Raw genomic sequence first — 24,433 nt, forward strand, 5'->3', positions numbered from 1 at the left:
CTACCAACTGAGCTACCGAAGCACGACTCACGTCCGGTACTCACAGCTTTACTTCTGCCAGTACCTCGTCTCCTACCTTCCAAACTTTACAGAAGCTCTCCTGCGAACCTTGCAGAACTAGCACTCCTGAAAGAAAGGATATTGCGGAGACACGGCTTAGCCACAGCCTGGGGGATGTTTCCAGAATGAGATTTTCACTCTGCAGCTGAGTGTGCGCTGATATGAAACTTCCTGGCAGATTAAAACTGTGTGCCCAACCGAGACTCGAACTCGGGACCTTTGCTTTCGCAGGCAAGTGCTCTACCAACTGGCAGAAGTAAAGCTGTGAGTACCGGACGTGAGTCGTGCTTCGGTAGCTCAGTTGGTAGAGCACTTGCCCGCGAAAGGCAAAGGTCCCGAGTTCGAGTCTCGGTCGGGCACACAGATTTAATCTGCCAGGAACTTTCATATCAGCGCACACTCCGCTGCAGAGTGAAAATCTCATTCTGGAAACATCCCCCAGGCTGTGGCTAAGCCATGTCTCCGCAATATCCTTTCTTTCAGGAGTGCTAGTTCTGCAAGGTTCGCAGGAGAGCTTCTGTAAAGTTTGGAAGGTAGGAGACGAGGTACTGGCAGAAGTAAAGCTATGAGTACCGGACGTGAGTCGTGCTTCGGTAGCTCAGTTGGTAGAGCACTTGCCCGCGAAAGGCAAAGGTCCTGAGTTCGAGTCTCGGTCGGGCACACAGTTTTAATCTGCCAGGAAGTTTCATATCAGCGCACACTCCGCTGCAGAGTGAAAATCTCATTCTGGAAACATCCCCTAGGCTGTGGCTAAGCCATGTCTCCGCAATATCCTTTCTTTCAGGAGTGCTAGTTCTGCAAGGTTCGCAGGAGAGCTTCTGCAAAGTTTGGAAGGTAGGAGACGAGGTACTGGCAGAAGTAAAGCTGTGAGTACCGGACGTGAGTCGTGCTTCGGTAGCTCAGTTGGTAGAGCACTTGCCCGCGAAAGGCAAAGGTCCCGAGTTCCAGTCTCGGTCGGGCACACAGTTTTAATCTGCCAGGAAGTTTCATATCAGCGCACACTCCGCTGCAGAGTGAAAATCTCATTCTGGAAACATCCCCCAGGCTGTGGCTAAGCCATGTCTCCGCAATATCCTTTCTTTCAGGAGTGCTAGTTCTGCAAGGTTCGCAGGAGAGCTTCTGTAAAGTTTGGAAGGTAGGAGACGAGGTACTGGCAGAAGTAAAGCTGTGAGTACAGGACGTGAGTCGTGCTTCGGTAGCTCAGTTGGTAGAGTACTTGCCCGCAAAAGGCAAAGGTCCCGAGTTCGAGTCTCGGTTGGGCACACAGTTTTAATCTGCCAAGTAGTTTCATATCAGCGCACACTCCGCTGCAGAGTGAAAATCTCATTCTGGAAACATCCCCCAGGCTGTGGCTAAGCCATGTCTCCGCAATATCCTTTCTTTCAGGAGTGCTAGTTCTGCAAGGTTCGCAGGAGAGCTTCTGTAAAGTTTGGAAGGTAGGAGACGAGGTACTGGCAGAAGTAAAGCTGTGAGTACCGGACGTGAGTCATGCTTCGGTAGCTCAGTTGGTAGAGCACTTGCCCGCGAAAGGCAAAGGTCCCGAGTTCGAGTCTCGGTTGGGCACACAGTTTTAATCTGCCAGGAAGTTGCATATCAGCGCACACTCCGCTGCAGAGTGAAAATCTCATTCTGGAAACATCCCCCCGGCTGTGGCTAAGCCATGTCTCCGCAATATCCTTTCTTTCAGGAGTGCTAGTTCTGCAAGGTTCGCAGGAGAGCTGCTGTAAAGTTTGGAAGGTAGGAGACGAGGTACTGGCAGAAGTAAAGCTGTGAGTACCGGACGTGAGTCGTGCTTCGGTAGCTCAGTTGGTAGAGCACTTGCCCGCGAAAGGCAAAGGTCCCGAGTTCGAGTCTCGGTCGGGCACACAGTTTTAATCTGCCAGGAAGTTTCATATCAGCGCACACTCCGCTGCAGAGTGAAAATCTCATTCTGGAAACATCCCCCAGGCTGTGGCTAAGCCATGTCTCCGCAATATCCTTTCTTTCAGGAGTGCTAGTTCTGCAAGGTTCGCAGGAGAGCTTCTGTAAAGTTTGGAAGGTAGGAGACGAGGTACTGGCAGAAGTAAAGCTGTGAGTACCGGACGTGAGTCGTGCTTCGGTAGCTCAGTTGGTAGAGCACTTGCCCGCGAAAGGCAAAGGTCCCGAGTTCGAGTCTCGGTCGGGCACACAGTTTTAATCTGCCAGGAAGTTTCATATCAGCGCACACTCCGCTGCAGAGTGAAAATCTCATTCTGGAAACATCCCCCAGGCTGTGGCTAAGCCATGTCTCCGCAATATCCTTTCTTTCAGGAGTGCTAGTTCTGCAAGGTTCGCAGGAGAGCTTCTGTAAAGTTTGGAAGGTAGGAGACGAGGTACTGGCAGAAGTAAAGCTGTGAGTACCGGACGTGAGTCGTGCTTCGGTAGCTCAGTTGGTAGAGCACTTGCCCGCGAAAGGCAAAGGTCCCGAGTTCGAGTCTCGGTCGGGCACACAGTTTTAATCTGCCAGGAAGTTTCATATCAGCGCACACTCCGCTGCAGAGTGAAAATCTCATTCTGGAAACATCCCCCAGGCTGTGGCTAAGCCATGTCTCCGCAATATCCTTTCTTTCAGGAGTGCTAGTTCTGCAAGGTTCGCAGGAGAGCTTCTGTAAAGTTTGGAAGGTAGGAGACGAGGTACTGGCAGAAGTAAAGCTGTGAGTACCGGACGTGAGTCGTGCTTCGGTAGCTCAATTGGTAGAGCACTTGCCCGCGAAAGGCAAAGGTCCCGAGTTCGAGTCTCGGTCGGGCACACAGTTTTAATCTGCCAGGAAGTTTCATATCAACGCACACTCCGCTGCAGAGTGAAAATCTCATTCTGGAAACATCCCCAGGCTGTGGCTAAGCCATGTCTCCGCAATATCCTTTCTTTCAGGAGTGCTAGTTCTGCAAGGTTCGCAGGAGACCTTCTGTAAAGTTTGGAAGGTAGGAGACGAGGTACTGGCAGAAGTAAAGCTGTGAGTACCGGACGTGAGTTGTGCTTCGGTAGCTCAGTTGGTAGAGCACTTGCCCGCGAAAGGCAAAGATCCCGAGTTCGAGTCTCGGTCGGGCACACAGTTTTAATCTGCCAGGAAGTTGCATATCAGCGCACACTCCGCTGCAGAGTGAAAATCTCATTCTGGAAACATCCCCCAGGCTGTGGCTAAGCCATGTCTCCGCAATATCCTTTCTTTCAGGAGTGCTAGTTCTGCAAGGTTCGCAGGAGAGCTTCTGTAAAGTTTGGAAGGTAGGAGACGAGGTACTGGCAGAAGTAAAGCTGTGAGTACCGGACGTGAGTCGTGCTTCGGTAGCTCAGTTGGTAGAGCACTTGCCCGCGAAAGGCAAAGGTCCCGAGTTCGAGTCTCGGTCGGGCACACAGTTTTAATCTGCCAGGAAGTTGCATATCAGCGCACACTCCGCTGCAGAGTGAAAATCACATTCTGGAAACATCCCCCAGGCTGTGGCTAAGCCATGTCTCCGCAATATCCTTTCTTTCAGGAGTGCTAGTTCTGCAAGGTTCGCAGGAGAGCTTCTGTAAAGTTTGGAAGGTAGGAGACGAGGTACTGGCAGAAGTAAAGCTGTGAGTACCGGACGTGAGTTGTGCTTCGGTAGCTCAGTTGGTAGAGCACTTGCCCGCGAAAGGCAAAGCTCCCGAGTTCGAGTCTCGGTCGGGCACACAGTTTCAATCTGCCAGGAAGTTGCATATCAGCGCACACTCCGCTGCAGAGTGAAAATCTCATTCTGGAAACATCCCCCAGGCTGTGGCTAAGCCATGTCTCCGCAATATCCTTTCTTTCAGGAGTGCTAGTTCTGCAAGGTTCGCACGAGAGCTTCTGTAAAGTTTGGAAGGTAGGAGACGAGGTACTGGCAGAAGTAAAGCTGTGAGTACCGGACGTGAGTCGTGCTTCGGTAGCTCAGTTGGTAGAGCACTTGCCCGCGAAAGGCAAAGGTCCCGAGTTCCAGTCTCGGTCGGGCACACAGTTTTAATCTGCCAGGAAGTTTCATATCAGCGCACACTCCGCTGCAGAGTGAAAATCTCATTCTGGAAACATCCCCCAGGCTGTGGCTAAGCCATGTCTCCGCAATATCCTTTCTTTCAGGAGTACTAGTTCTGCAAGGTTCGCAGGAGAGCTTCTGTAAAGTTTGGAAGGTAGGAGACTAGGTACTGGCAGAAGTAAAGCTGTGAGTACCGGACGTGAGTCGTGGTTCGGTAGCTCAGTTGGTAGAGCACTTGCCCGCGAAAGGCAAAGGTCCCGAGTTCGAGTCTCGGTCGGGCACACAGTTTTAATCTGCCAGGAAGTTGCATATCAGCGCACACTCCGCTGCAGAGTGAAAATCTCATTCTGGAAACATCCCCCAGGCTGTGGCTAAGCCATGTCTCCGCAATATCCTTTCTTTCAGGAGTGCTAGTTCTGCAAGGTTCGCAGGAGAGCTTCTGTAAAGTTTGGAAGGTAGGAGACGAGGTACTGGCAGAAGTAAAGCTGTGAGTACCGGACGTGAGTCGTGCTTCGGTAGCTCAGTTGGTAGAGCACTTGCCCGCGAAAGGCAAAGGTCCCGAGTTCGAGTCTCGGTCGGGCACACAGTTTTAATCTGCCAGGAAGTTTCATATCAGCGCACACTCCGCTGCAGAGTGAAAATCTCATTCTGGAAACATCCCCCAGGCTGTGGCTAAGCCATGTCTCCGCAATATCCTTTCTTTCAGGAGTGCTAGTTCTGCAAGGTTCGCAGGAGAGCTTCTGTAAAGTTTGGAAGGTAGGAGACGAGGTACTGGCAGAAGTAAAGCTGTGAGTACCGGACTTGAGTCGTGCTTCGGTAGCTCAGTTGGTAGAGCACTTGCCCGCGAAAGGCAAAGGTCCCGAGTTCGAGTCTCGGTCGGGCACACAGTTTTAATCTGCCAGGAAGTTTCATATCAGCGCACACTCCGCTGCAGAGTGAAAATCTCATTCTGGAAACATCCCCCAGGCTGTGGCTAAGCCATGTCTCCGCAATATCCTTTCTTTCAGGAGTGCTAGTTCTGCAAGGTTCGCAGGAGAGCTTCTGTAAAGTTTGGAAGGTAGAAGACGAGGTACTGGCAGAAGTAGAGCTGTGAGTACCGGACGTGAGTCGTGCTTCGGTAGCTCAGTTGGTAGAGCACTTGCCCGCGAAAGGCAAAGGTCCCGAGTTCGAGTCTCGGTCGGGCACACAGTTTTAATCTGCCAGGAAGTTTCATATCAGCGCACACTCCGCTGCAGAGTGAAAATCTCATTCTGGAAACATCCCCCAGGCTGTGGCTAAGCCATGTCTCCGCAATATCCTTTCTTTAGTGCTAGTTCTGCAAGGTTCGCAGGAGAGCTTCTGTAAAGTTTGGAAGGTAGGAGACGAGGTACTGGCAGAAGTAAAGCTGTGAGTACCGGACGTGAGTCGTGCTTCGGTAGCTCAGTTGGTAGAGCACTTGCCCGCGAAAGGCAAAGGTCCCGAGTTCGAGTCTCGGTCGGGCACACAGTTTTAATCCGCCAGGAAGTTTCATATCAGCGCACACTCCGCTGCAGAGTGAAAATCTCATTCTGGAAACATCCCCCAGGCTGTGGCTACGCCATGTCTCCGCAATATCCTTTCTTTCAGGAGTGCTAGTTCTGCAAGGTTCGCAGGAGAGCTTCTGTAAAGTTTGGAAGGTAGGAGACGAGGTACTGGCAGAAGTAAAGCTGTGAGTACCGGACGTGAGTCGTGCTTCGGTAGCTCAGTTGGTAGAGCACTTGCCCGCGAAAGGCAAAGGTCCCGAGTTCGAGTCTCGGTCGGGTACACAGTTTTAATCTGCCAGGAAGTTTCATATCAGCGCACACTCCGCTGCAGAGTGAAAATCTCATTCTGGAAACATCCCCCAGGCTGTGGCTAAGCCATGTCTCCGCAATATCCTTTCTTTCAGGAGTGCTAGTTCTGCAAGGTTCGCAGGAGAGCTTCTGTAAAGTTTGGAAGGTCGGAGACGAGGTACTGGCAGAAGTAAAGCTGTGAGTACCGGACGTGAGTCGTGCTTCGGTAGCTCAGTTGGTAGAGCACTTGCCCGCGAAAGGCAAAGGTCCCGAGTTCGAGTCTCGGTCGGGCACACAGTTTTAATCTGCCAGGAAGTTTCATATCAGCGCACACTCCGCTGCAGAGTGAAAATCTCATTCTGGAAACATCCCCCAGGCTGTGGCTAAGCCATGTCTCCGCAATATCCTTTCTTTCAGGAGTGCTAGTTCTGCAAGGTTCGCAGGAGAGCTTCTGTAAAGTTTGGAAGGTAGGAGACGAGGTACTGGCAGAAGTAAAGCTGTGAGTACCGGACGTGAGTCGTGCTTCGGTAGCTCAGTTGGTAGAGCACTTGCCCGCGAAAGGCAAAGGTCCCGAGTTCGAGTCTCGGTCGGGCAAACAGTTTTAATCTGCCAGGAAGTTTCATATCAGCGCACACTCCGCTGCAGAGTGAAAATCTCATTCTGGAAACATCCCCCAGGCTGTGGCTAAGCCATGTCTCCGCAATATCCTTTCTTTCAGGAGTGCTAGTTCTGCAAGGTTAGCAGGAGAGCTTCTGTAAAGTTTGGAAGGTAGGAGACGAGGTACTGGCAGAAGTAAAGCTGTGAGTACCGGACATGAGTCGTGCTTCGGTAGCTCAGTTGGTAGAGCACTTGCCCGCGAAAGGCAAAGGTCCCGAGTTCGAGTCTCGGTCGGGCACACAGTTTTAATCTGCCATGAAGTTTCATATCAGCGCACACTCCGCTGCAGAGTGAAAATCTCATTCTGGAAACATCCCCCAGGCTGTGGCTAAGCCATGTCTCCGCAATATCCTTTCTTTAGTGCTAGTTCTGCAAGGTTCGCAGGAGAGCTTCTGTAAAGTTTGGAAGGTAGGAGACGAGGTACTGGCAGAAGTAAAGCTGTGAGTACCGGACGTGAGTCGTGCTTCGGTAGCTCAGTTGGTAGAGCACTTGCCCGCGAAAGGCAGAGGTCCCGAGTTCGAGTCTCGGTCGGGCACACAGTTTTAATCTGCCAGGAAGTTGCATATCAGCGCACACTCCGCTGCAGAGTGAAAATCTCATTCTGGAAACATCCCCCAGGCTGTGGCTAAGCCATGTCTCCGCAATATCCTTTCTTTCAGGAGTGCTAGTTCTGCAAGGTTCGCAGGAGAGCTTCTGTAAAGTTTGGAAGGTAGGAGACGAGGTACTGGCAGAAGTAAAACTGTGAGTACCGGACGTGAGTCGTGCTTCAGTAGCTCAGTTGGTAGAGCACTTGCCCGCGAAAGGCAAAGGTCCCGAGTTCGAGTCTCGGTCGGGCACACAGTTTTAATCTGCCAGAAAGTTTCATATCAGCGCACACTCCGCTGCAGAGTGAAAATCTCATTCTGGAAACATCCCCCAGGCTGTGGCTAAGCCATGTCTCCGCAATATCCTTTCTTTCAGGAGTGCTAGTTCTGCAAGGTTCGCAGGAGAGCTTCTGTAAAGTTTGGAAGGTAGGAGACGAGGTACTGGCAGAAGTAAAGCTGTGAGTACCGGACGTGAGTCGTGCTTCGGTAGCTCAGTTGGTAGAGCACTTGCCCGCGAAAGGCAAAGGTCCCGAGTTCGAGTCTCGGTCGGGCACACAGTTTTAATCTGCCAGGAAGTTTCATATCAGCGCACACTCCGCTGCAGAGTGAAAATCTCATTCTGGAAACATCCCCCAGGCTGTGGCTAAGCCATGTCTCCGCAATATCCTTTCTTTCAGGAGTGCTAGTTCTGCAAGGTTCGCAGGAGAGCTTCTGTAAAGTTTGGAAGGTAGGAGACGAGGTACTGGCAGAAGTAAAGCTGTGAGTACCGGACGTGAGTCGTGCTTCGGTAGCTCAGTTGGTAGAGCACTTGCCCGCGAAAGGCAAAGGTCCCGAGTTCGAGTCTCGGTCGGGTACACAGTTTTAATCTGCCAGGAAGTTTCATATCAGCGCACACTCCGCTGCAGAGTGAAAATCTCATTCTGGAAACATCCCCCAGGCTGTGGCTAAGCCATGTCTCCGCAATATCCTTTCTTTCAGGAGTGCTAGTTCTGCAAGGTTCGCAGGAGAGCTTCTGTAAAGTTTGGAAGGTAGGAGACGAAGTACTGGCAGAAGTAAAGCTGTGAGTACCGGACGTGAGTCGTGCTTCGGTAGCTCAGTTGGTAGAGCACTTGCCCGCGAAAGGCAAAGGTCCCGAGTTCGAGTCTCGGTCGGGCAAACAGTTTTAATCTGCCAGGAAGTTTCATATCAGCGCACACTCCGCTGCAGAGTGAAAATCTCATTCTGGAAACATCCCCCAGGCTGTGGCTAAGCCATGTCTCCGCAATATCCTTTCTTTCAGGAGTGCTAGTTCTGCAAGGTTAGCAGGAGAGCTTCTGTAAAGTTTGGAAGGTAGGAGACGAGGTACTGGCAGAAGTAAAGCTGTGAGTACCGGACATGAGTCGTGCTTCGGTAGCTCAGTTGGTAGAGCACTTGCCCGCGAAAGGCAAAGGTCCCGAGTTCGAGTCTCGGTCGGGCACACAGTTTTAATCTGCCAGGAAGTTTCATATCAGCGCACACTCCGCTGCAGAGTGAAAATCTCATTCTGGAAACATCCCCCAGGCTGTGGCTAAGCCATGTCTCCGCAATATCCTTTCTTTCAGGAGTGCTAGTTCTGCAAGGTTCGCAGGAGAGCTTCTGTAAAGTTTGGAAGGTAGGAGACGAGGTACTGGCAGAAGTAAAGCTGTGAGTACCGGACGTGAGTCGTGCTTCGGTAGCTCAGTTGGTAGAGCACTTGCCCGCGAAAGGCAAAGGTCCCGAGTTCGAGTCTCGGTCGGGCACACAGTTTTAATCTGACAGGAAGTTGCATATCAGCGCACACTCCGCTGCAGAGTGAAAATCTCATTCTGGAAACATCCCCCAGGCTGTGGCTAAGCCATGTCTCCGCAATATCCTTTCTTTCAGGAGTGCTAGTTCTGCAAGGTTCGCAGGAGAGCTTCTGTAAAGTTTGGAAGGTAGGAGACGAGGTACTGGCAGAAGTAAAACTGTGAGTACCGGACGTGAGTCGTGCTTCAGTAGCTCAGTTGGTAGAGCACTTGCCCGCGAAAGGCAAAGGTCCCGAGTTCGAGTCTCGGTCGGGCACACAGTTTTAATCTGCCAGAAAGTTTCATATCAGCGCACACTCCGCTGCAGAGTGAAAATCTCATTCTGGAAACATCCCCCAGGCTGTGGCTAACCCATGTCTCCGCAATATCCTTTCTTTCAGGAGTGCTAGTTCTGCAAGGTTCGCAGGAGAGCTTCTGTAAAGTTTGGAAGGTAGGAGACGAGGTACTGGCAGAAGTAAAGCTGTGAGTACCGGACGTGAGTCGTGCTTCGGTAGCTCAGTTGGTAGAGCACTTGCCCGCGAAAGGCAAAGGTCCCGAGTTCGAGTCTCGGTCGGGCACACAGTTTTAATCTGCCAGGAAGTTTCATATCAGCGCACACTCCGCTGCAGAGTGAAAATCTCATTCTGGAAACATCCCCCAGGCTGTGGCTAAGCCATGTCTACGCAGTATCCTTTCTTTCAGGAGTGCTAGTTCTGCAAGGTTCGCAGGAGAGCTTCTGTAAAGTTTGGAAGGTAGGAGACGAGGTACTGGCAGAAGTAAAGCTGTGAGTACCGGACGTGAGTCGTGCTTCGGTAGCTCAGTTGGTAGAGCACTTGCCCGCGAAAGGCAAAGGTCCCGAGTTCGAGTCTCGGTGGGGCACACAGTTTTAATCTGCCAGGAAGTTTCATATCAGCGCACACTCCGCTGCAGAGTGAAAATCTCATTCTGGAAACATCCCCCAGGCTGTGGCTAAGCCATGTCTCTGCAATATCCTTTCTTTCATGAGTGCTAGTTCTGCAAGGTTCGCAGGAGAGCTTCTGTAAAGTTTGGAAGGTAGGAGACGAGGTACTGGCAGAAGTAAAGCTGTGAGTACCGGACGTGAGTCGTGCTTCGGTGGCTCAGTTGGTAGAGCACTTGCCCGCGAAAGGCAAAGGTCCCGAGTTCGAGTCTCGGTAGGGCACACAGTTTTAATCTGCCAGGAAGTTTCATATCAGCGCACACTCCGCTGCAGAGTGAAAATCTCATTCTGGAAACATCCCCCAGGCTGTGGCTACGCCATGTCTCCGCAATATCCTTTCTTTCAGGAGTGCTAGTTCTGCAAGGTTCGCAGGAGAGCTTCTGTAAAGTTTGGAAGGTAGGAGACGAGGTACTGGCAGAAGTAAAGGTGTGAGTACCGGACGTGAGTCGTGCTTCGGTAGCTCAGTTGGTAGAGCACTTGCCCGCGAAAGGCAAAGGTCCCGAGTTCGAGATTCGGTCAGGTACACAGTTTTAATCTGCCAGGAAGTTTCATATCAGCGCACACTCCGCTGCAGAGTGAAAATCTCATTCTGGAAACATCCCCCAGACTGTGGCTAAGCCATGTCTCCGCAATATCCTTTCTTTCAGGAGTGCTAGTTCTGCAAGGTTCGCAGGAGAGCTTCTGTAAAGTTTGGAAGGTAGGAGACGAGGTACTGGCAGAAATAAAGCTGTGAGTACCGGACGTGAGTCGTGCTTCGGTAGCTCAGTTGGTAGAGCACTTGCCCGCGAAAGGCAAAGGTCCCGAGTTCGAGTCTCGGTCGGGCACACAGTTTTAATCTGCCAGGAAGTTTCATATCAGCGCACACTCCGCTGCAGAGTGAAAATCTCATTCTGGAAACATCCCCCAGGCTGTGGCTAAGCCATGTCTCCGCAATATCCTTTCTTTCAGGAGTGCTAGTTCTGCAAGGTTCGCAGGAGAGCTTCTGTAAAGTTTGGAAGGTAGGAGACGAGGTACTGGCAGAAGTAAAGCTGTGAGTACCGGACGTGAGTCGTGCTTCGGTAGCTCAGTTGGTAGAGCACTTGCCCGCGAAAGGCAAAGGTCCCGAGTTCGAGTCACGGTCGGGCACACAGTTTTAATCTGCCAGAAAGTTTCATATCAGCGCACACTCCGCTGCAGAGTGAAAATCTCATTCTGGAAACATCCCCCAGGCTGTGGCTACGCCATGTCTCCGCAATATCCTTTCTTTCAGGAGTGCTAGTTCTGCAAGGTTCGCAGGAGAGCTTCTGTAAAGTTTGGAAGATAGGAGACGATTTACTGGCAGAAGTAAAGCTGTGAGTACCGGACGTGAGTCGTGCTTCGGTAGCTCAGTTGGTAGAGCACTTGCCCGCGAAAGGCAAAGGTCCCGAGTTCGAGTCTCGGTTGGGCACACAGTTTTAATCTGCCAGGAACTTTCATATCAGCGCACACTCCGCTGCAGAGTGAAAATCTCATTCTGGAAACATCCCCCAGGCTGTGGCTAAGCTATGTCTCCGCAATATCCTTTCTTTCAGGAGTGCTAGTTCTGCAAGGTTCGCAGGAGAGCTTCTGTAAAGTTTGGAAGGTAGGAGATGAGGTACTGGCAGAAGTAAAGCTGTGAGTACCGGACGTGAGTCGTGCTTCGGTAGCTCAGTTGGTAGAGCACTTGCCCGCGAAAGGCAGAGGTCCCGAGTTCGAGTCTCGGTCGGGCACACAGTTTTAATCTGACAGGAAGTTTCATATCAGCGCACACTCCGCTGCAGAGTGAAAATCTCATTCTGGAAACATCCCCCAGGCTGTGGCTAAGCCATGTCTCCGCAATATCCTTTCTTTCAGGAGTGCTAGTTCTGCAAGGTTCGCAGGAGAGCTTCTGTAAAGTTTGGAAGGTAGGAGACGAGGTACTGGCAGAAGTAAAGCTGTGAGTACCGGACGTGAGTCGTGCTTCGGTAGCTCAGTTGGTAGAGCACTTGCCCGCGAAAGGCAAAGGTCCCGAGTTCGAGTCTCGGTCGGGCACACAGTTTTAATCTGCCAGGAAGTTTCATATCAGCGCACACTCCGCTGCAGAGTGAAAATCTCATTCTGGAAACATCCCCCAGGCTGTGGCTAAGCCATGTCTCCGCAATATCCTTTCTTTCAGGAGTGCTAGTTCTGCAAGGTTCGCAGGAGAGCTTCTGTAAAGTTTGGAAGGTAGGAGACGAGGTACTGGCAGAAGTAAAGCTGTGAGTACCGGACGTGAGTCGTGCTTCGGTAGCTCAGTTGGTAGAGCACTTGCCCGCGAAAGGCAAAAGGTCCCGAGTTCGAGTCTCGGTCGGGCACACAGTTTTAATCTGCCAGGAAGTTTCATATCAGCGCACACTCCGCTGCAGAGTGAAAATCTCATTCTGGAAACATCCCCCAGGCTGTGGCTAAGCCATGTCTCCGCAATATCCTTTTTTTCAGGAGTGCTAGTTCTGCAAGGTTCGCAGGAGAGCTTCTGTAAAGTTTGGAAGGTAGGAAACGAGGTACTGGCAGAAGTAAAGCTGTGAGTACCGGACGTGAGTCGTGCTACGGTAGCTCAGTTGGTAGAGCACTTGCCCGCGAAAGGCAAAGGTCCCGAGTTCGAGTCTCGGTCGGGCACACAGTTTTAATCTGCCAGGAAGTTTCATATCAGCGCACACTCCGCTGCAGAGTGAAAATCTCATTCTGGAAACATCCCCCAGGCTGTGGCTAAGCCATGTCTCCGCAATATCCTTTCTTTCAGGAGTGCTAGTTCTGCAAGGTTCGCAGGAGAGCTTCTGTAAAGTTTGGAAGGTAGGAGACGAGGTACTGGCAGAAGTAAAGCTGTGAGTACCGGACGTGAGTCGTGCTTCGGTAGCTCAGTTGGTAGAGCACTTGCCCGCGAAAGGCAAAGGTCCCGAGTTCGAGTCTCGGTCGGGCACACAGTTTTAATCTGCCAGGAAGTTTCATATCAGCGCACACTCCGCTGCAGAGTGAAAATCTCATTCTGGAAACATCCCCCAGGCTGTGGCTAAGCCATGTCTCCGCAATATCCTTTCTTTCAGGAGTGCTAGTTCTGCAAGGTTCGCAGGAGAGCTTCTGTAAAGTTTGGAAGGTAGGAGACGAGGTACTGGCAGAAGTAAAGCTGTGAGTACCGGACGTGAGTCGTGCTTCGGTAGCTCAGTTGGTAGAGCACTTGCCCGCGAAAGGCAAAGGTCCCGAGTTCGAGTCTCGGTCGGGCACACAGTTTTAATCTGCCAGGAAGTTTCATATCAGCGCACACTCCGCTGCAGACTGAAAATCTCATTCTGGAAACATCCCCCAGGCTGTGGCTAAGCCATGTCTCCGCAATATCCTTTCTTTCAGGAGTGCTAGTTCTGCAAGGTTCGCAGGAGAGCTTCTGTAAAGTTTGGAAGGTAGGAGACGAGGTACTGGCAGAAGTAAAGCTGTGAGTACCGGACGTGAGTCGTGCTTCGGTAGCTCAGTTGGTAGAGCACTTGCCCGCGAAAGGCAAAGGTCCCGAGTTCGAGTCTCGGTCGGGCACACAGTTTTAATCTGCCAGGAAGTTTCATATCAGCGCACACTCCGCTGCAGAGTGAAAATCTCATTCTGGAAACATCCCCCAGGCTGTGGCTAAGCCATGTCTCCGCAATATCCTTTCTTTCAGGAGTGCTAGTTCTGCAAGGTTCGCAGGAGAGCTTCTGTAAAGTTTGGAAGGTAGGAGACGAGGTACTGGCAGAAGTAAAGCTGTGAGTACCGGACGTGAGTCGTGCTTCGGTAGCTCAGTTGGTAGAGCACTTGCCCGCGAAAGGCAAAGGTCCCGAGTTCGAGTCTCGGTCGGGCACACAGTTTTAATCTGCCAGGAAGTTTCATATCAGCGCACACTCCGCTGCAGAATGAAAATCTCATTCTGGAAACATCCCCCAGGCTGTGGCTAAGCCATGTCTCCGCAATATCCTTTCTTTCAGGAGTGCTAGTTCTGCAAGGTTCGCAGGAGAGCTTCTGTAAAGTTTGGAAGGTAGGAGACGAGGTACTGGCAGAAGTAAAGCTGTGAGTACCGGACGTGAGTCGTGCTTCGGTAGCTCAGTTGGTAGAGCACTTGCCCGCGAAAGGCAAAGGTCCCGAGTTCGAGTCTCGGTCGGGCACACAGTTTTAATCTGCCAGGAAGTTTCATATCAGCGCACACTCCGCTGCAGAGTGAAAATCTCATTCTGGAAACATCCCCCAGGCTGTGGCTAAGCCATGTCTCCGCAATATCCTTTCTTTCAGGAGTGCTAGTTCTGCAAGGTTCGCAGGAGAGCTTCTGTAAAGTTTGGAAGGTAGGAGACGAGGTACTGGCAGAAGTAAAGCTGTGAGTACCGGACGTGAGTCGTGCTTCGGTAGCTCAGTTGGTAGAGCACTTGCCCACGAAAGGCAAAGGTCCCGAGTTCGAGTCTCGGTTGGGCACACAGTTTTAATCTGCCAGGAAGTTTCATATCAGCGCACACTCCGCTGCAGAGTGAAAATCTCATTCTGGAAACATCCCCCAGGCTGTGGCTAAGCCATGTCTTCGCAATATCCTTTCTTTCATGAGTGCTAGTTCTGCAAGGTTCGCAGGAGAGCTTCTGTAAAGTTTGGAAGGTAGGAGACGAGGTACTGGCAGAAGTAAAGCTGTGAGTACCGGACGTGAGTCGTGCTTCGGTAGCTCAGTTGGTAGAGCACTTGCCCGCGAAAGGCAAAGGTCCCGAGTTCGAGTCTCGGTCGGGCACACAGTTTTAATCTGCCAGGAAGTTTCATATCAGCGCACACTCCGCTGCAGACTGAAAATCTCATTCTGGAAACATCCCCCAGGCTGTGGCTAAGCCATGTCTCCGCAATATCCTTTCTTTCAGGAGTGCTAGTTCTGCAAGGTTCGCAGGAGAGCTTCTGTAAAGTTTGGAAGGTAGGAGACGAGGTACTGGCAGAAGTAAAGCTGTGAGTACCGGACGTGAGTCGTGCTTCGGTAGCTCAGTTGGTAGAGCACTTGCCCGCGAAAGGCAAAGGTCCCGAGTTCGAGTCTCGGTCGGGCACACAGTTTTAATCTGCCAGGAAGTTTCATATCAGCGCACACTCCGCTGCAGAGTGAAAATCTCATTCTGGAAACATCCCCCAGGCTGTGGCTAAGCCATGTCTCCGCAATATCCTTTCTTTCAGGAGTGCTAGTTCTGCAAGGTTCGCAGGAGAGCTTCTGTAAAGTTTGGAAGGTAGGAGACGAGGTACTGGCAGAAGTAAAGCTGTGAGTACCGGACGTGAGTCGTGCTTCGGTAGCTCAGTTGGTAGAGCACTTGCCCGCGAAAGGCAAAGGTCCCGAGTTCGAGTCTCGGTCGGGCACACAGTTTTAATCTGCCAGGAAGTTTCATATCAGCGCACACTCCGCTGCAGAGTGAAAATCTCATTCTGGAAACATCCCCCAGGCTGTGGCTAAGCCATGTCTCCGCAATATCCTTTCTTTCAGGAGTGCTAGTTCTGCAAGGTTCGCAGGAGAGCTTCTGTAAAGTTTGGAAGGTAGGAGACGAGGTACTGGCAGAAGTAAAGCTGTGAGTACCGGACGTGAGTCGTGCTTCGGTAGCTCAGTTGGTAGAGCACTTGCCCGCGAAAGGCAAAAGGTCCCGAGTTCGAGTCTCGGTCGGGCACACAGTTTTAATCTGCCAGGAAGTTTCATATCAGCGCACACTCCGCTGCAGAGTGAAAATCTCATTCTGGAAACATCCCCCAGGCTGTGGCTAAGCCATGTCTCCGCAATATCCTTTCTTTCAGGAGTGCTAGTTCTGCAAGGTTCGCAGGAGAGCTTCTGTAAAGTTTGGAAGGTAGGAGACGAGGTACTGGCAGAAGTAAAGCTGTGAGTACCGGACGTGAGTCGTGCTTCGGTAGCTCAGTTGGTAGAGCACTTGCCCGCGAAAGGCAAAGGTCCCGAGTTCGAGTCTCGGTCGGGCACACAGTTTTAATCTGCCAGGAAGTTTCATATCAGCGCACACTCCGCTGCAGAGTGAAAATCTCATTCTGGAAACATCCCCCAGGCTGTGGCTAAGCCATGTCTCCGCAATATCCTTTCTTTCAGGAGTGCTAGTTCTGCAAGGTTCGCAGGAGAGCTTCTGTAAAGTTTGGAAGGTAGGAGACGAGGTACTGGCAGAAGTAAAGCTGTGAGTACCGGACGTGAGTCGTGCTTCGGTAGCTCAGTTGGTAGAGCACTTGCCCGCGAAAGGCAAAGGTCCCGAGTTCGAGTCTCGGTCGGGCACACAGTTTTAATCTGCCAGGAAGTTTCATATCAGCGCACACTCCGCTGCAGAATGAAAATCTCATTCTGGAAACATCCCCCAGGCTGTGGCTAAGCCATGTCTCCGCAATATCCTTTCTTTCAGGAGTGCTTGTTCTGCAAGGTTCGCAGGAGAGCTTCTGCAAAGTTTGGAAGGTAGGAGACGAGGTACTGGCAGAAGTAAAGCTGTGAGTACCGGACGTGAGTCGTGCTTCGGTAGCTCAGTTGGTAGAGCACTTGCCCGCGAAAGGCAAAGGTCCCGAGTTCGAGTCTCGGTCGGGCACACAGTTTTAATCTGCCAGGAAGTTTCATATCAGCGCACACTCCGCTGCAGAGTGAAAATCTCATTCTGGAAACATCCCCCAGGCTGTGGCTAAGCCATGTCTCCGCAATATCCTTTCTTTCAGGAGTGCTAGTTCTGCAAGGTTCGCAGGAGAGCTTCTGTAAAGTTTGGAAGGTAGGAGACGAGGTACTGGCAGAAGTAAAGCTGTGAGTACCGGACGTGAGTCGTGCTTCGGTAGCTCAGTTGGTAGAGCACTTGCCCACGAAAGGCAAAGGTCCCGAGTTCGAGTCTCGGTTGGGCACACAGTTTTAATCTGCCAGGAAGTTTCATATCAGCGCACACTCCGCTGCAGAGTGAAAATCTCATTCTGGAAACATCCCCCAGGCTGTGGCTAAGCCATGTCTTCGCAATATCCTTTCTTTCATGAGTGCTAGTTCTGCAAGGTTCGCAGGAGAGCTTCTGTAAAGTTTGGAAGGTAGGAGACGAGGTACTGGCAGAAGTAAAGCTGTGAGTACCGGACGTGAGTCGTGCTTCGGTAGCTCAGTTGGTAGAGCACTTGCCCGCGAAAGGCAAAGGTCCCGAGTTCGAGTCTCGGTCGGGCACACAGTTTTAATCTGCCAGGAAGTTTCATATCAGCGCACACTCCGCTGCAGACTGAAAATCTCATTCTGGAAACATCCCCCAGGCTGTGGCTAAGCCATGTCTCCGCAATATCCTTTCTTTCAGGAGTGCTAGTTCTGCAAGGTTCGCAGGAGAGCTTCTGTAAAGTTTGGAAGGTAGGAGACGAGGTACTGGCAGAAGTAAAGCTGTGAGTACCGGACGTGAGTCGTGCTTCGGTAGCTCAGTTGGTAGAGCACTTGCCCGCGAAAGGCAGAGGTCCCGAGTTCGAGTCTCGGTCGGGCACACAGTTTTAATCTGCCAGGAAGTTTCATATCAGCGCACACTCCGCTGCAGAGTGAAAATCTCATTCTGGAAACATCCCCCAGGCTGTGGCTAAGCCATGTCTCCGCAATATCCTTTCTTTCAGGAGTGCTAGTTCTGCAAGGTTCGCAGGAGAGCTTCTGTAAAGTTTGGAAGGTAGGAAACGAGGTACTGGCAGAAGTAAAGCTGTGAGTACCGGACGTGAGTCGTGCTACGGTAGCTCAGTTGGTAGAGCACTTGCCCGCGAAAGGCAAAGGTCCCGAGTTCGAGTCTCGGTTGGGCACACAGTTTTAATCTGCCAGGAAGTTTCATATCAGCGCACACTCCGCTGCAGAGTGAAAATCTCATTCTGGAAACATCCCCCAGGCTGTGGCTAAGCCATGTCTCCGCAATATCCTTTCTTTCAGGAGTGCTAGTTCTGCAAGGTTCGCAGGAGAGCTTCTGTAAAGTTTGGAAGGTAGGAGACGAGGTACTGGCAGAAGTAAAGCTGTGAGTACCGGACGTGAGTCGTGCTTCGGTAGCTCAGTTGGTAGAGCACTTGCCCGCGAAAGGCAAAGGTCCCGAGTTCGAGTCTCGGTCGGGCACACAGTTTTAATCTGTCAGGAAGTTTCATATCAGCGCACACTCCGCTGCAGAGTGAAAATCTCATTCTGGAAACATCCCCCAGGCTGTGGCTAAGCCATGTCTCCGCAATATCCTTTCTTTCAGGAGTGCTAGTTCTGCAAGGTTCGCAGGAGAGCTTCTGTAAAGTTTGGAAGGTAGGAGACGAGGTACTGGCAGAAGTAAAGCTGTGAGTACCGGACGTGAGTCGTGCTTCGGTAGCTCAGTTGGTAGAGCACTTGCCCGCGAAAGGCAAAAGGTCCCGAGTTCGAGTCTCGGTCGGGCACACAGTTTTAATCTGCCAGGAAGTTTCATATCAGCGCACACTCCGCTGCAGAGTGAATATCTCATTCTGGAAACATCCCCCAGGCTGTGGCTAAGCCATGTCTCCGCAATATCCTTTCTTTCAGGAGGGCTAGTTCTGCAAGGTTCGCAGGAGAGCTTCTGTAAAGTTTGGAAGGTAGGAGACGAGGTACTGGCAGAAGTAAAGCTGTGAGTACCGGACGTGAGTCGTGCTTCGGTAGCTCAGTTGGTAGAGCACTTGCCCGCGAAAGGCAAAGGTCCCGAGTTCGAGTCTCGGTCGGGCACACAGTTTTAATCTGCCAGGAAGTTTCATATCAGCGCACACTCCGCTGCAGAGTGAAAATCTCATTCTGGAAACATCCCCCAGGCTGTGGCTAAGCCATGTCTCCGCAATATCCTTTCTTTCAGGAGTGCTAGTTCTGCAAGGTTCGCAGGAGAGCTTCTGTAAAGTTTGGAAGGTAGGAGACGAGGTACTGGCAGAAGTAAAGCTGTGAGTACCGGACGTGAGTCGTGCTTCGGTAGCTCAGTTGGTAGAGCACTTGCCCGCGAAAGGCAAAGGTCCCGAGTTCGAGTCTTGGTCGGGCACACAGTTTTAATCTGCCAGGAAGTTTCATATATGCGCACACTCCGCTGCAGAGTGAAAATCTCATTCTGGAAACATCCCCCAGGCTGTGGCTAAGCCATGTCTCCGCAATATCCTTTCTTTCAGGAGTGCTAGTTCTGCAAGGTTCGCAGGAGAGCTTCTGTAAAGTTTGGAAGGTAGGAGACGAGGTACTGGCAGAAGTAAAGCTGTGAGTACCGGACGTGAGTCGTGCTTCGGTAGCTCAGTTGGTAGAGCACTTGCCCGCGAAAGGCAAAGGTCCCGAGTTCGAGTCTCGGTCGGGCACACAGTTTTAATCTGCCAGGAAGTTTCATATCAGCGCACACTCCGCTGCAGAGTGAAAATCTCATTCTGGAAACATCCCCCAGGCTGTGGCTAAGCCATGTCTCCGCAATATCCTTTCTTTCAGGAGTGCTAGTTCTGCAAGGTTCGCAGGAGAGCTTCTGTAAAGTTTGGAAGGTAGGAGACGAGGTACTGGCAGAAGTAAAGCTGTGAGTACCGGACATGAGTCGTGCTTCGGTAGCTCAGTTGGTAGAGCACTTGCCCGCGAAAGGCAAAGGTCCCGAGTTCGAGTCTCGGTCGGGCACACAGTTTTAATCTGCCAGGAAGTTTCATATCAGCGCACACTCCGCTGCAGAGTGAAAATCTCATTCTGGAAACATCCCCCAGGCTGTGGCTAAGCCATGTCTCCGCAATATCCTTTCTTTCAGGAGTGCTAGTTCTGCAAGGTTCGCAGGAGAGCTTCTGTAAAGTTTGGAAGGTAGGAGACGAGGTACTGGCAGAAGTAAAGCTGTGAGTACCGGACGTGAGTCGTGCTTCGGTAGCTCAGTTGGTAGAGCACTTGCCCGCGAAAGGCAAAGGTCCCGAGTTCGAGTCTTGGTCGGGCACACAGTTTTAATCTGCCAGGAAGTTTCATATATGCGCACACTCCGCTGCAGAGTGAAAATCTCATTCTGGAAACATCCCCCAGGCTGTGGCTAAGCCATGTCTCCGCAATATCCTTTCTTTCAGGAGTGCTAGTTCTGCAAGGTTCGCAGGAGAGCTTCTGTAAAGTTTGGAAGGTAGGAGACGAGGTACTGGCAGAAGTAAAGCTGTGAGTACCGGACGTGAGTCGTGCTTCGGTAGCTCAGTTGGTAGAGCACTTGCCCGCGAAAGGCAAAGGTCCCGAGTTCGAGTCTCGGTCGGGCACACAGTTTTAATCTGCCAGGAAGTTTCATATCTGCGCACACTCCGCTGCAGAGTGAAAATCTCATTCTGGAAACATCCCCCAGGCTGTGGCTAAGCCATGTCTCCGCAATATCCTTTCTTTCAGGAGTGCTAGTTCTGCAAGGTTCGCAGGAGAGCTTCTGTAAAGTTTGGAAGGTAGGAGACGAGGTACTGGCAGAAGTAAAGCTGTGAGTACCGGACGTGAGTCGTGCTTCGGTAGCTCAGTTGGTAGAGCACTTGCCCGCGAAAGGCAAAGGTCCCGAGTTCGAGTCTCGGTCGGGCACACAGTTTTAATCTGCCAGGAAGTTTCATATCAGCGCACACTCCGCTGCAGAGTGAAAATCTCATTCTGGAAACATCCCCCAGGCTGTGGCTAAGCCATGTCTCCGCAATATCCTTTCTTTCAGGAGTGCTAGTTCTGCAAGGTTCGCAGGAGAGCTTCTGTAAAGTTTGGAAGGTAGGAGACGAGGTACTGGCAGAAGTAAAGCTGTGAGTACCGGACGTGAGTCGTGCTTCGGTAGCTCAGTTGGTAGAGCACTTGCCCGCGAAAGGCAAAGGTCCCGAGTTCGAGTCTCGGTCGGGCACACAGTTTTAATCTGCCAGGAAGTTTCATATCAGCGCACACTCCGCTGCAGAGTGAAAATCTCATTCTGGAAACATCCCCCAGGCTGTGGCTAAGCCATGTCTCCGCAATATCCTTTCTTTCAGGAGTGCTAGTTCTGCAAGGTTCGCAGGAGAGCTTCTGTAAAGTTTGGAAGGTAGGAGACGAGGTACTGGCAGAAGTAAAGCTGTGAGTACCGGACGTGAGTCGTGCTTCGGTAGCTCAGTTGGTAGAGCACTTGCCCACGAAAGGCAAAGGTCCCGAGTTCGAGTCTCGGTTGGGCACACAGTTTTAATCTGCCAGGAAGTTTCATATCAGCGCACACTCCGCTGCAGAGTGAAAATCTCATTCTGGAAACATCCCCCAGGCTGTGGCTAAGCCATGTCTTCGCAATATCCTTTCTTTCATGAGTGCTAGTTCTGCAAGGTTCGCAGGAGAGCTTCTGTAAAGTTTGGAAGGTAGGAGACGAGGTACTGGCAGAAGTAAAGCTGTGAGTACCGGACGTGAGTCGTGCTTCGGTAGCTCAGTTGGTAGAGCACTTGCCCGCGAAAGGCAAAGGTCCCGAGTTCGAGTCTCGGTCGGGCACACAGTTTTAATCTGCCAGGAAGTTTCATATCAGCGCACACTCCGCTGCAGACTGAAAATCTCATTCTGGAAACATCCCCCAGGCTGTGGCTAAGCCATGTCTCCGCAATATCCTTTCTTTCAGGAGTGCTAGTTCTGCAAGGTTCGCAGGAGAGCTTCTGTAAAGTTTGGAAGGTAGGAGACGAGGTACTGGCAGAAGTAAAGCTGTGAGTACCGGACGTGAGTCGTGCTTCGGTAGCTCAGTTGGTAGAGCACTTGCCCGCGAAAGGCAGAGGTCCCGAGTTCGAGTCTCGATCGGGCACACAGTTTTAATCTGCCAGGAAGTTTCATATCAGCGCACACTCCGCTGCAGAGTGAAAATCTCATTCTGGAAACATCCCCCAGGCTGTGGCCAAGCCATGTCTCCGCAATATCCTTTCTTTCAGGAGTGCTAGTTCTGCAAGGTTCGCAGGAGAGCTTCTGTAAAGTTTGGAAGGTAGGAAACGAGGTACTGGCAGAAGTAAAGCTGTGAGTACCGGACGTGAGTCGTGCTACGGTAGCTCAGTTGGTAGAGCACTTGCCCGCGAAAGGCAAAGGTCCCGAGTTCGAGTCTCGGTTGGGCTCACAGTTTTAATCTGCCAGGAAGTTTCATATCAGCGCACACTCCGCTGCAGAGTGAAAATCTCATTCTGGAAACATCCCCCAGGCTGTGGCTAAGCCATGTCTCCGCAATATCCTTTCTTTCAGGAGTGCTAGTTCTGCAAGGTTCGCAGGAGAGCTTCTGTAAAGTTTGGAAGGTAGGAGACGAGGTACTGGCAGAAGTAAAGCTGTGAGTACCGGACGTGAGTCGTGCTTCGGTAGCTCAGTTGGTAGAGCACTTGCCCGCGAAAGGCAAAGGTCCCGAGTTCGAGTCTCGGTCGGGCACACAGTTTTAATCTGTCAGGAAGTTTCATATCAGCGCACACTCCGCTGCAGAGTGAAAATCTCATTCTGGAAACATCCCCCAGGCTGTGGCTAAGCCATGTCTCCGCAATATCCTTTCTTTCAGGAGTGCTAGTTCTGCAAGGTTCGCAGGAGAGCTTCTGTAAAGTTTGGAAGGTAGGAGACGAGGTACTGGCAGAAGTAAAGCTGTGAGTACCGGACGTGAGTCGTGCTTCGGTAGCTCAGTTGGTAAAGCACTTGCCCGCGAAAGGCAAAGGTCCCGAGTTCGAGTCTCGGTCGGGCACACAGTTTTAATCTGCCAGGAAGTTTCATATCAGCGCACACTCCGCTGCAGAGTGAAAATCTCATTCTGGAAACATCCCCCAGGCTGTGGCTAAGCCATGTCTCCGCAATATCCTTTCTTTCAGGAGGGCTAGTTCTGCAAGGTTCGCAGGAGAGCTTCTGTAAAGTTTGGAAGGTAGGAGACGAGGTACTGGCAGAAGTAAAGCTGTGAGTACCGGACGTGAGTCGTGCTTCGGTAGCTCAGTTGGTAGAGCACTTGCCCGCGAAAGGCAAAGGTCCCGAGTTCGAGTCTCGGTCGGGCACACAGTTTTAATCTGCCAGGAAGTTTCATATCAGCGCACACTCCGCTGCAGAGTGAAAATCTCATTCTGGAAACATCCCCCAGGCTGTGGCTAAGCCATGTCTCCGCAATATCCTTTCTTTCAGGAGTGCTAGTTCTGCAAGGTTGGCAGGAGAGCTTCTGTAAAGTTTGGAAGGTAGGAGACGAGGTACTGGCAGAAGTAAAGCTGTGAGTACCGGACGTGAGTCGTGCTTCGGTAGCTCAGTTGGTAGAGCACTTGCCCGCGAAAGGCAAAGGTCCCGAGTTCGAGTCTCGGTCGGGCACACAGTTTTAATCTGCCAGGAAGTTTCATATCAGCGCACACTCCGCTGCAGAGTGAAAATCTCATTCTGGAAACATCCCCCAGGCTGTGGCTAAGCCATGTCTCCGCAATATCCTTTCTTTCAGGAGTGCTAGTTCTGCAAGGTTCGCAGGAGAGCTTCTGTAAAGTTTGGAAGGTAGGAGACGAGGTACTGGCAGAAGTAAAGCTGTGAGTACCGGACGTGAGTCGTGCTTCGGTAGCTCAGTTGGTAGAGCACTTGCCCGCGAAAGGCAAAGGTCCCGAGTTCGAGTCTCGGTCGGGCACACAGTTTTAATCTGCCAGGAAGTTTCATATCAGCGCACACTCCGCTGCAGAGTGAAAATCTCATTCTGGAAACATCCCCCAGGCTGTGGCTAAGCCATGTCTCCGCAATATCCTTTCTTTCAGGAGGGCTAGTTCTGCAAGGTTCGCAGGAGAGCTACTGTAAAGTTTGGAAGGTAGGAGACGAGGTACTGGCAGAAGTAAAGCTGTGAGTACCGGACGTGAGTCGTGCTTCGGTAGCTCAGTTGGTAGAGCACTTGCCCGCGAAAGGCAAAGGTCCCGAGTTCGAGTCTCGGTCGGGCACACAGTTTTAATCTGCCAGGAAGTTTCATATCAGCGCACACTCCGCTGCAGAGTGAAAATCTCATTCTGGAAACATCCCCCAGGCTGTGGCTAAGCCATGTCTCCGCAATATCCTTTCTTTCAGGAGTGCTAGTTCTGCAAGGTTCGCAGGAGAGCTTCTGTAAAGTTTGGAAGGTAGGAGACGAGGTACTGGCAGAAGTAAAGCTGTGAGTACCGGACGTGAGTCGTGCTTCGGTAGCTCAGTTGGTAGAGCACTTGCCCGCGAAAGGCAAAGGTCCCGAGTTCGAGTCTCGGTCGGGAACACAGTTTTAATCTGCCAGGAAGTTTCATATCAGCGCACACTCCGCTGCAGAGTGAAAATCTCATTCTGGAAACATCCCCCAGGCTGTGGCTAAGCCATGTCTCCGCAATATCCTTTCTTTCAGGAGTGCTAGTTCTGCAAGGTTCGCAGGAGAGCTTCTGTAAAGTTTGGAAGGTAGGAGACGAGGTACTGGCAGAAGTAAAGCTGTGAGTGCCGGATGTGAGTCGTGCTTCGGTAGCTCAGTTGGTAGAGCACTTGCCCGCGAAAGGCAAAGGTCCCGAGTTCGAGTCTCGGTCGGGCACACAGTTTTAATCTGCCAGGAAGTTTCATATCAGCGCACACTCCGCTGCAGAGTGAAAATCTCATTCTGGAAACATCCCCCAGGCTGTGGCTAAGCCATGTCTCCGCAATATCCTTTCTTTCAGGAGTGCTAGTTCTGCAAGGTTCGCAGGAGAGCTTCTGTAAAGTTTGGAAGGTAGGAGACGAGGTACTGGCAGAAGTAAAGCTGTGAGTACCGGACGTGAGTCGTGCTTCGGTAGCTC

The 24,433-nt window shown here is 51.6% G+C and overlaps 1 protein-coding gene and 4 non-coding genes across 5 annotated transcripts in view; 4 read left to right on the top strand and 1 right to left on the bottom strand.

Annotated features, from left to right (window-relative positions):
• LOC126174909 (TGF-beta-activated kinase 1 and MAP3K7-binding protein 1-like) overlaps positions 1-24,433 on the bottom strand; it is a 121,277-nt gene that overhangs the window by 19,741 nt on the left and 77,103 nt on the right. The gene's annotated exons all lie outside the window — the stretch shown is intronic.
• On the top strand, positions 4,259-4,333 carry Trnas-cga (transfer RNA serine (anticodon CGA)). Its single transcript has one exon. It is a non-coding gene; the product is annotated as a tRNA-Ser (tRNA).
• Positions 6,361-6,435, top strand: Trnas-cga (transfer RNA serine (anticodon CGA)). The gene has a single exon. It is a non-coding gene; the product is annotated as a tRNA-Ser (tRNA).
• Positions 8,163-8,237, top strand: Trnas-cga (transfer RNA serine (anticodon CGA)). The gene has a single exon. It is a non-coding gene; the product is annotated as a tRNA-Ser (tRNA).
• On the top strand, positions 23,819-23,893 carry Trnas-cga (transfer RNA serine (anticodon CGA)). Its single transcript has one exon. It is a non-coding gene; the product is annotated as a tRNA-Ser (tRNA).

The sequence above is a fragment of the Schistocerca cancellata genome, chromosome 3 (assembly GCF_023864275.1).
Source record: "Schistocerca cancellata isolate TAMUIC-IGC-003103 chromosome 3, iqSchCanc2.1, whole genome shotgun sequence".
NCBI classification, from domain to species: Eukaryota; Metazoa; Arthropoda; class Insecta; order Orthoptera; family Acrididae; genus Schistocerca; species Schistocerca cancellata.